This window comes from Hyperolius riggenbachi, chromosome 6, assembly GCF_040937935.1.
Source record: "Hyperolius riggenbachi isolate aHypRig1 chromosome 6, aHypRig1.pri, whole genome shotgun sequence".
NCBI classification, from domain to species: domain Eukaryota; kingdom Metazoa; phylum Chordata; class Amphibia; order Anura; family Hyperoliidae; genus Hyperolius; species Hyperolius riggenbachi.
The window spans coordinates 144756145-144768611 of record NC_090651.1 but is presented as its reverse complement, the minus strand read 5'-3'; positions in this window follow the sequence as shown (position 1 = coordinate 144768611).

The following is a 12467-nucleotide window of genomic DNA, read 5'->3' as shown; positions in this document are numbered from 1 at the left end:
CCCTCACAGGAAAGTTTATTTTATAGATTTTTGATTCCCACTGCTCATTTCCATGTAAAGTATTTATTAAAATGATGTAACCAGTAATAATTAATTTCTAGAATATTAAACTATGAACAACACAAGAAAAAAAAATTATACTATCTAAACTATGTTCTAACTATGTTCTATACTATCTAAACTATGTTCTCAAATTCTATGATCTAAAAAAGAACTTCAGAAGCCTGGCCTACTAAGTAGTCCTGAAATCTCTATGTATATCCAGTATATAAATAATAATAATATCCAGTGGGATATATGAATAGGAGTGTGGGTGATCAGCACTCACCAGTTCCATTGAGGGCATACAGCAGGCATGGTCAGAAGTACCAAAATTCGATTCGGATACATTCGAATTCGGGTCCAGGTAAAATTCGGATTCGGAAAAATTAGAGTTCGGATGCAATCCCCAAATTCAAATTCGGTTCGGGTGTCAGTAATAAAATTTGGCCAAAAATTTGTGTTCGGAAATTCGGATGTGTTTAAAAAACTCTCTCTCTCCTTCCAGGGAATTGTAGTTTTTCAAAAGCCAGCTTACATTCCCATGGCTGGGAATTGAACCCAGGCTAGGCTGGGAATTGAACCCAGGTCTCAGTGTGTGTTAGGTAACTGACTTAACCGCTTTACCACCAACAACACTACATACTGAAGCCAGCCTAGCATGTACCATTGTGATATACCCAAGAGAAAAATGAGCTCTCTCTCTCTCTCTAGGACTTGATGCCATTGAACTGAATTTTCAGCTTAAAACCATCAACGGATACCGGCAGAATTTCACAGGCATTTTCGGAATTCCGCCAGATTGAAAAAGCAATTCCATTCCGACCAAATGGAACGGAATGAGCAATTTCCGCCTAAAAATTCTGGAAAATACAATTCCGCGGAAATCAGAATCAGAATCAGAATCAGCTTTATTCGCCAAGTACGACAACTGTCGCACCCGGAATTTTTTGTGGTACACACGGCAGGAGTATACAGATACAGATTTTATACAGATCAGTTCACACAGATGGGAGAAGGAGCTAAAAAAAAAAAAAGACTACAAACATCAAACAGATTACAAGGGGGGGGGGGGGGGGGGGGTAAACATGGTTGGGCAGTAGTGCACCGTCAATGCACGGCTAGGGGGCTTTGCAAGGATGGTAGCTCGAGTTCAGTAGGAGAACAGCTTGGGGAAAGAAAGTGTTCGAATGTCTGGTGGTCTTGGTGAGGATCGATCTGTAGTGGTGTCCCAAAGGCAGACGGTCGAAGTATCGGCTGCCAGGGTGAGTAGGGTCGTTCAGTATTCTGTTTGCCTTAGACCACAGTCTGGAGGTATGTAGGAGATCCAGAGGTGGAAGGGGAGACCCGATGATCCACTCAGCGGCATTGATTACTCTCTGGAGCTTAAGTCTGTCGCTCGCGGTAGTGCCTGCGTACCCAACGACAATAGAGGAGCAGAGGATAGACTCCACTGTTGCGGTGTAAAAGGTGATCATCAGTTCCCATGGCATCCCGAATTTTCTCAGCTGCCTCAGAAAGAACAACCTCTGCTGAGCCCTCTTCTGGGCCTTGGAGGTGTTTTCAGCCCACCTTAGGTCTTTTGTGATGGTGGCACCCAGGAAACGGACGCTCGACTCCCTGGAGATGTCGGTGCCTTCGATGGAGACAGGGTGGAGTGGGTGAGGGTGCCTTCTGAAGTCCACTATCAGCTCAACTGTTTTTGTAGCATTGAGTGCCAGTTGATTGTCTTTGCACCACTTGCAGATGCGTGTGATCTCTTCCCTGTACGCGTGCTCGCCGTCGCTGCCTATGAGTCCAAGTATGGTGGTGTCGTCTGCAAATTTTATGACCTTGACAGAGTCGGCAGAAGAGGTGCACCTGTTCGTGTAGAGGGAAAACAGGATAGGGGACAGTACGCACCCTTGCGGGGCTCCCGTGTTTGTGGTTCTATCCTGTGACGAGCAGTTTCCGAGCCTCACTCGTTGTGTCCTATCTGTGAGGAAGTCTTTGATCCAGGAGCACAGCAGGAGGTCAAGGCCAAGATGAACAAGGTTGTCTTATAAGATGTTTGGGCATATTGTATTAAAGGCTGAGCTGAAGTCAAGGAAAAGGATCCGTGCATAGGTGTTCGGGTTATCAAGGTGTTCTGTAATGTGCGCCAGACCATCCCTACTAGAGAGAGAGAGAGAGAGAGAGAGAGATGAATCTACCTGGCTATCTGGGGTTCTACTTTTTTTTTCTCTTGGATTGATCATAATGGTACATGCTAGGCTGACTTCAGCATGTAGTGCTGTTGGTGGTATAGTGGTTAAGTCAGTTACCTAACACACACTGAGACCTGGGTTCAATTCCCAGCCATGGTATGTAAGCTGGCTTTTGATAAACTACAATTCCCTGGAAAGAGAGAGAGAGGGGGAGAGAGAGAGAGGGGGAGAGAGAGAGAGAGGGAGAGGGAGAGGGAGAGAGAGGGAGCGAGAGAGATTTTTTTTAAAAATAAAAACACATCCGAATTTACGAATACGAATTTTTGGCCGAATTCGGAATTGTGCAGCCGAATTTGAGATGATGTTTTTAAAAATATAATTTTTTGTGTGTATTGTACTAGTTTTTTTTATGATTTTGAGATTGCATTGGCTAGTGGCTAGTCCAACTACTAATTACACTGTGATCTTATATCCAATTAAAAGCTGAAAATTCCTAATCAATCCAATTTGGGTTTATTGGTCAACTGATACCCCTACTGGACCTGCTTAGAAATTGTTGGAGGTGTTTTAATAAATGAGGCCCTAGGTAACATTAAAATGGACATTGAATAAAAATAACATTTGCATTCTATCCTTTTTTACATTTATTTCCTTTTAAAAATGTATGTTCTTACTCAGGATGAGTTAAAAAAAAACTGATTTTAGCATGCTGATGCCAAAATTCTCATGAATCAGGTATCAATCTCTTGGGCAACACTCTGGGGGTCAATGTTGTACAGATGTGTTGCTAGTATGCACCTATTGTCTCCACCCCCACCCTTTAGATTGTATGCCTCTGGCAGGGCCCTCTCCCTTAGTGTTTCCAGCTTGATTATGCAATCTCACTGACAATCACCCCTTTTGTGGATTAGAACAATCTCTATTTTGACCTATGACACTGTATTATCAAATCATTTGCATGATCTTGTTTTGTTGTGAGTTTCCTGTATGTCCTACCTTGTATGTTAACCCTTTTATCTATTGTGCCGCGCTGCATAATATGTTGGCGCTTTATAAATACAATAAATAATAAATAATAATAGTATGGAAGCTATGAAAGTGTATTGTTGCTATGGAGAGGGTGGAGGGATGACATGCAGGATAAAAAAACAGCAGGCATGAGTGGGCAAGGAGGGAAAGCAATGGACTTAGTCAGCATTCTGACAAGATGATCCAGCAGTCTGGATGTCTTACTGACACATGGTGGGGGAACGGAGCCACTGTCTTACATTCTGAGAACCATGTGGGGTGTGTTTAAAGCTTTAGTGAAGATGATGTTCATCAAAGTTACAACATGTGTCCCAGTATATCTAACACCCATATTTTTTCCAAGTCCTTATTCATTTAAAAGACACCAGAGCTGAGAGGGATATGGAGACTGCCATATTTATTTCCTTTTAAACAATCCCAGTTGCCTGGCAGCCCTGCTGATCTATTTAGCTGCAGTAGTGTCTGAATTGCACTAGAAACAAGCATGCAGCTAATCTTGGCAGATCTGACAATACTGTCAGAAACACCTGATCTGCTGCATGTTTGTTCAGGGTCTATGGCTGCAAGTATTAGAGGTAGAGGATCAGCAGAATAGCCAAGTAACTAGTATAGCTTAAAGGGAAATAAATATGGCAGCCTTAATAGCCCTTTAGTTACAGCTGCCCTTTAAAGAGAACCTGAACTGAAAATAAAAAGTCAAAATAACCATACACAGGTTATTCTTGCCTCCTGTATAGTCTACTCCTCAATCTCTTTCTCCAACCCTGTGTCCCATTTGTCCACTGTGATCAATGGAATTCTCCGTCCTCCATTGTAAAAATTGCCATTGCCCCTTAACAGCTTCCTGGTCAGCAAACTGTAATATCACCCACTTGAACCATAGGGAAACATGGACATTACCTTGCACATTCAGTTGTAACTGACAGCTGCTGATATATAACTAACAGAGACTGGTATATTTCAGGTCTAACAAAATATTGTCTGAACTGGAAGGGATCACTGTAAGAAGAAAATGGTGAGCTTCTCAGAGGAACTGATGGTGAGGTAAGTATGTAATATTCATTTGCAGCCATGTAATGTGTTTATTTTAAATAATTTTACTCGCTTCAGGTTCCCTTTAATTAATCTTACCCCCTCAACAGCTTTATACATGTTTGTCATGAAATCTGTCTATTAGAAAAAATAAATGTTTTCCAAAACAGGGGGTCAGCTATCTCTTTTCATAATGATAAATGTACAGTTCATTTAGAGATCCAGAATGCAAGATCTAGCATCAAAAGTCCCTGAGTGCATTGTACCCACCATAACCTCATCCACACACTGGATGCCCATATGACGTACAGCTCACATTCATCCCCCCTTAACCCCACATAGAATAAAAGCAATCAGTGATTCTGAACAAGGCCTCTGTTCAGCTCCTTATTCTGACTTTTGGTGTACATGATCCAGCCAAAAACATATATTCACCCCTATGGTACTTAGTAAATAACACCTGTCCCAAACCATTTGCCTTACCTCAAGTGCTGGCAAGCACATTGTACAGCAAAAGGGATTAACCTGGACACACAAATAGCCTCACTTATCCAGTGGCATACCTTAGAAGCTGTGGGCTCCAGTGCAAGTTTTACATTGGGCCCCCAAACACTCAATATACTACAATTGACACAGCACATCAAAGCCTGCCAATGACAACCACAGTGTCAGAGGTGCAAGAAGGGAATGGGAAAGAGTTTAATGATCACTACTACTGAAAGCATCTATAGAAGTGATTATTATCAGCTCAGGTCCAATAAAGAACTAATCCTGTGGTTGAAGGTGGGCCCCTCGGGATCAAGGGCCCCAGTGCAGTCACAACCTCTGCACCCCCTATTGCTACGCCACTGCACTTATCTATTCTAAAAAAAATCATGTGCATAATGCCTTGCAATATAATCTACTTTGTAAAATCAGACTCTTCTTCAGGATCACAGTAATAACTTTGCCTGCAACATTGATTGTAATTTGCACTGGACATGTGTTAATATAAGATACTTCCAAATATCATATTGACTCTAAATCGTATAATCATTATATTAATTTAATAGCTTTCTCCTCTTGTTTACTACTTAAACAGATTTACTGACGTAACAATATCCCCTGCAAAATCTGCCTTTGCAGGGGGGCACAGAGGCTAAGGGGTCCGGCAGTGGCAGCTCCTTGTGTGTACTCACTCCCACCTCCTGAACTCCTCTCCTCCCCCCTGCACCTCTGAGACCATACAGAGCCAGTGGCGGCGCTACACTGGGGCTTACCCAGGCTTAAGCCCCAGCTGAAATGCTGTCAGCCCCTCCAAAAGCCCCCCTCAAAAAGCCCCCCTCCCCCCTCTGCAGAACTGCCCAATCATCACACAGTGTGGAACACTGGGGATGTTTAGGCAACGCAGCGTGTTCTGCTGCTGCCGCCAGCCAACAGGACTGAAGCAGGCTGGTAAGTTTGATGCCCATTGGATGTAGGGAAGTAGGCGGAGCTATAGGGGACGAGAAGCTCCAGCAGGGATAGGAGAGATTTGAAGGCTGCCTGTGTGATCTCTCCGCCTCTCTCCCTCTCCCCACCTGTGTACATTTCTGCATCGCGGTAGATTTGAGCTTTCTATGCTGGCTGTCAGGGATTCCCTCTCTTCCTCACACAGCTGGACCAGGCGCTTCCCTGAGCCTTGACTCTACACACAGGACAAGGGTGAGCTTATCTCAGGCATTTCTGACTGTTCTCTGACTCCGGGTAATAAGGGGGGAGGGGTTACTTAACCCTTTCAGCAGTTCAGCTGCCTCTGTTGCTTGCAAAGTCTCTGGCATTCCTCTTCCATAAGGGTTTTTATGCATGTCAGTTAGTTTTGCACTATTCTTATAAAATCTACATTTTCTCCTGTTCTGTGTGTATATGCACACATACACACAATGTAGATGTTATAAGAATAGTGCATAACTCACTATTTGACAAGCATGTGGAAAAGGAATGTCAGAGCCTTTGCAATCAACACATCTGAGTTGCTGAAAGGGTTAAGTACACCCGTTTCTTAAGGTGCCCACACATCAGAAGCTCTATGTACAGATTGACCTAGAGACAGATCTCTCTCTGATTAGATAATGATCTGTCTGCTGCCCATACACCGTAGGCTGATTCCCGATCAGTTTCAGCACGAAATCTCACGGGAATCAGGCTTTTGACGCCACCTTGTGCCCCCAAACTGTCCCCCTTAATGTAAAATGTTCCTTACCCTGTTGCTGTATACTTACCTGTCCATCGCTGGCACTGTCCTCATACATTCCCCATGTGGTTGGCTGTGTATGTGTGGGAGCGAGTGTGATGTCACACATGCACTCACGTTACGCAGGCCACCAGGTGGGACGCTATGAGGGATGAAGCCCAGATTGGCGTGGGGGGCAGTGTTGCCAACCGCCCGTAAATTTACGGGCAGCCCGTAAATTTTGATACAGAATGAGCTGCCCGTGAATTCCGTAAGGAATTCAGCAGCGTCCGTAAGGGCGGCCAGTCAGCCGCCCGCCCTGTTGCAGGAGGACAGCAGCGCAGTGGAGGAAGAGCTGTGGGCAGTGGTGGAGAAGGGGGGCAATCTACCCCTCCCCCTTCTCTCACCTTAGTGCTCTCCCTCCCTCGCTGACTGTCCCCTCCTGATCTGTGCGGAGTGGCGTTTGGCAGGGGGCGGGACTTACCTTCCGCCTCGCTCCTGCGCCGGAAGTTCTGCTGCTCTGGTCTGGGCCAGACCAGAGTAGCAGCAAATCATCCCGCGCCGGCGACGAGAGAAGACGCAGGTAAGTTCCGCTCGCTGCTGCCTGCCAGCCACTCAGCACTTAGATCAGGAGGGGACAGTCAGCGAGGGAGGGAGAGCACTAAGGTGAGAGAAGGGGGGTAGATTGCCCCCCTTCTCCACCACTGCCCACAGCTCTCCCCCCACTGCGCTGCTGTCCTCCTGCTGGGGGGGGGGGGGTCACCTGGCTACCTATTGTGGGCACATATACCTCTGGCTACATATACTGGGCACATATACCCCTGCCTACATATACTGGGCACATATACCTCTGGCTACATATACTGGGCACATATACCCCTGGCTACATATACCTGTGGCTACATATACTGGGAACATATACCCTGCCTACATATACTGGGCACATATACCCTGCCTACATATACTGGGCACATATACCCCTGGCTACATATACTGGGCACATATACCCTGCCTACATATACTGTTCACATATACCCCTGGCTACATATACTGGGCACATATAACCCTGACTACATATACTGGGACATATACCTGTGGCTACATATACTGGGCACATATACCCTGCCTACATATACTGGGCACATATACCCCTGGCTACATATACTGGGCACATATAACCCTGGCTACATTTACTGGGGACACATATACCCCCTGACTACATATACTGGGGACATATAGCCCTGGCTACATATACTGGGGACATATACACCTGCCTATATACTGGGCACATATACCTGTGGCTACATATACTGGGCACATATAACCCTGACTACATATACTGGGACATATACCACTGGCTACATATACTGGGCACATATGCCCCTGGTTACATATACTGGGCACATATGCCCCTGACTACATATACTGGGCACATATGCCCCTGACTACATTTACTGGGCACATATACCCTGCCTACATATACTGGGCACATATAACCTGCCTACATATACTGGGCACATATACCCTGCCTACATATACTGGGCACATATACCCCTGACTACATATACTGGGACATATACCCCTGACTACATATACTGGGACATTTACCTGTGGCTACATATACTGGGCACATATACCCTGCCTATATATACTGGGCACATATACCCCAGGCTATATATACTGGGCACATATACCCTGCCTACATATTCTATGGATATATAACCCTGGCTACATATACTGGGCACATATAACCCTGGCTACATATACTGGGCACATATACCCTGCCTACATATACTGGGCACATATACCCTGCCTACATATATTGGGCACATATACCCCTGGCTACATATACTGGGCACATATAACCCTGACTACATATACTGGGACATATACCTGTGGCTACATATACTGGGCACATATACCCTGCCTACAAATACTGGGGACATATAACCCTGGCTACATATACTGGGCACATATACACTGCCTACATATACTGTGCACATATAACCCTGGCTACATATACTGGGCACATATACCCTGCCTACATATACTGGGACATATACCTCTGGCTACATATACTGGGCACATATACCCTGCCTACATATACTGTGGACATATAACCCTGGCTACATATACTGGGCACATATACCCTGCCTACATATGTATAGGTATATGTGCCCAGTAGTGGCTGGATGGTGTACTGGTTAAGGGCTCTGCCTCTGACATGGGAGACCAGGGTTCGAATCTTGGCTCTGCCTGTTCAGTAAGCCAGTAATTCAGTAAGGAGTTCATTGGGCAAGACTCCCTAACACTGCTACTGCCTACTGAGTGCGCTCTAGTGGCTGCCTCGCAAGCGCTTCCGACAGGAGAAAGGCGCTATACAAATACTGCCATTATTATTACATATACTGGGCACATATACCCTGCCTACATATACTGGGCACATATACCCCTGGCTACATATACTGGGCACATATAACCCTGACTACATATACTGGGACATATACCTGTGGCTACATATACTGGGCACATATACCCTGACTACATATACTGGGGACATATACCCCTGGCTACATATACTGGGCACATATGCCCCTGGCTACATATACTGGGCACATATGCCCCTGGCTACATATACTGGGCACATATGCCCCTGGCTACATATACTGGGCACATATGCCCCTGACTACATATACTGGGCACATATACCCTGCCTACATATACTGGGCACATATACCCTGCCTACATATACTGGGCACATATACCCTGCCTACATATACTGGGCACATATACCCCTGACTACATATACTGGGACATATACCCCTGACTACATATACTGGGACATATACCCCTGACTACATATACTGGGACATATACCCCTGACTACATATACTGGGACATATACCTGTGGCTACATAAACTGGGCACATATACCCTGCCTACATATACTGGGCACATATACCCCAGGCTACATATACTGGGCACATATACCCTGCCTACATATACTATGGATATATAACCCTGGCTACATTTACTGGGCACATATACCTCTGGCTACATATACTGGGCACATATACCCTGCCTACATATACTGTGGACATATAACCCTGGCTACATATACTGGGCACATATACCCTGCCTACATATACTGGGCACATATACCCTGCCTACATATATTGGGCACATATACCCCTGGCTACATATACTGGGGACATATACACCTGCCTATATACTGGGAACATATACCTGTGGCTACATATACTGGGCACATATACCCTGGCTACATATACTGGGCACATATGCCCCTGGCTACATATACTGGGCACATATGCCCCTGATTACATATACTGGGCACATATACCCTGCCTACATATACTGGGCACATATACCCTGCCTACATATACTGGGCACATATACCCCTGACTACATATACTGGGACATATACCCCTGACTACATATACTGGGACATATACCTGTGGCTACATATACTGGGCACATATACCCTGCCTACATATACTGGGAACATATACCCCAGGCTATATATACTGGGCACATATACCCTGCCTACATATACCCCTGGCTACATATACTGGGACATATACCTATGGCTACATGTACTGGGCACATATACCCTGCCTACATATACTGGGACATATACCTATGGCTACATGTACTGGGCACATATACCCTGCCTACATATACTGTGGACATATAACCCTGGCTACATATACTGGGCACATATACCCTGCCTACATATACTGGGCACATTTACCCTGCCTACATATACTGGGCACATATACCCTGCCTACATATACTATGGACATATAACCCTGGCTACATATACTGGGCACATATACCCTGCCTACATATACTGGGACATTTACCTCTGGCTACATATACTGGGCACATATACCCTGCCTACATATACTGTGGACATATAACCCTGGCTACATATACTGGGCACATACAACCCTGACTACATATGCTAGGACATATACCTGTGGCTACATATACTGGGCACATATACCCTGCCTACAAATACTGGGGACATATAACCCTGACTACATATACTGGGCACATATACCCTGCCTACATATACTGTGGACATATAACCCTGGCTACATATACTGGGCACATATACCCTGCCTACATATACTGGGCACATATACCCCTGGCTGCATATACTGGACACATATAACCCTGACTATATATACTGGGACATATACCTGTGGCTACATATACTGGGCACATATACCCTGCCTACAAATACTGGGGACATATACCTCTGGCTACATATACTGGGGACATATAACCCTGGCTACATATACTGAGCACATATACCACCTGGCTACCTATTGTGGGCACATATACCTCTGGCTACATATACTGGGCACATATAACCCTGACTACATATACTGGGACATATACCTGTGTCTACATATACTGGGCACATATACCCCTGGCTACATATACTGGGGACATATACCTCTGGCTACATATACTGGGGACATATACCCCTGCCTACATATACTGGGGACATATACCTCTAGCTACATATACTGCACACATATATCCCTGGCTACATATACTGAGGATGCTGGCTGTTTGCCATTATGTGCATTTTCTGGTGAAAAGCTGTGTCTTATTATGTGCATTTACTGGTGAAAAGCTGACTCTTATGTGCATTTACTGGTGAAAAGCTGTCTCTTATGATGTGTATTTACTGGTGAAAAGCTGCCTTATGTGCATTTACTGGTGAAAAGCTGTGTCTTATTATGTGCATTTACTGGTGAAAAGTTGTCTCTTATTAGGTGCATTTACTGGTGAAAAGCTGTCTCTTATTATGTGCATTTACTGGTGAAAAGCTGTCTCTCATTACGTGCATTTACTGGTGAAAAGCTGTCTCTCATTACCTGCATTTACTGGTGAAAAGCTGTCTCTCATTACATGCATTTACTGGTGAAAAGCTGTCTCTCATTACGTGCATTTACTGGTGAAAAGCTGTCTCTCATTACGTGCATTTACTGGTGAAACGCTGACTCTCATTATGTGCATTTACTTGCCATGCCCACTGTCGTCGCGGCGCAGGAGATTTTGTCAGTAAAAAGAATCTTTTGTCAGTAAATTTTTAGGTATTTGTCAGTAAAAAATAACGTAAAAAATAACGTGAAAGGTTGGCAACACTGGTGGGGGGGCCCCATCCAAAGTTTCACGGGGGGGCCAAATGATGTCAAGTTGCGGTGAGGGAAGGGGGGGGAGACGTTCCCCCTTCACCACCGCTGTGCCCATCACTCCCTCTTCTGTCTCTGCAGCCACCCCACCTGGGGACATCTGTACACCTGGCTATACTGGGCCCTGGGGACACGGTAAGGCCTAGTGCACACCGAGCGGTTTTGGATGCAATCCGCCGGCCGCATCCGCCTGTTAAACTGCTTGGCTAATGTATTTCAATGGGATGGTGCACACCGGTGGTTTGAGGTTTGTAGCAAACTGCAAATGTGCCTCCTGCTGCACGTTTGCGGTTTGCAGAAGCGTTTCTGCCTCAATATAAAGTATAGGAAAAACGCAAACCACTCTGAAAAACGCTAGATCAGAGCGGTTTGAAAGGCGTTTTTGTTACAGAAGCTGTTCAGTAACAGCTTTTACTGTAACAGTATAAGTAATCTGCTACCCTAAAACGCTCCCAAAACCGCTAGGCATGTTTCGAAAACGACTCTAAACATGCCTAGAATTGCTTTGAAATCTGCTCCAAAAACCGCTACCGTTTTGTGGATCTGCTAGCGGTTTTGGTGTGCACTGGGCCTAAGTCCTGGTTGACACTGGCTGTCTGTCATTGCATGCATTTACTGGTGAAAGGCTGTCTTTCATTATGTGCATTAACTGGTGAAATGCTGTCTCTCATTACATGCATTTAAGGCCCATTCACACTAGAGTGTTTTGCCGGCGATTTTGGCAAAACGCTCAAGCGCTAACACTTTTTAAAGCGCTAG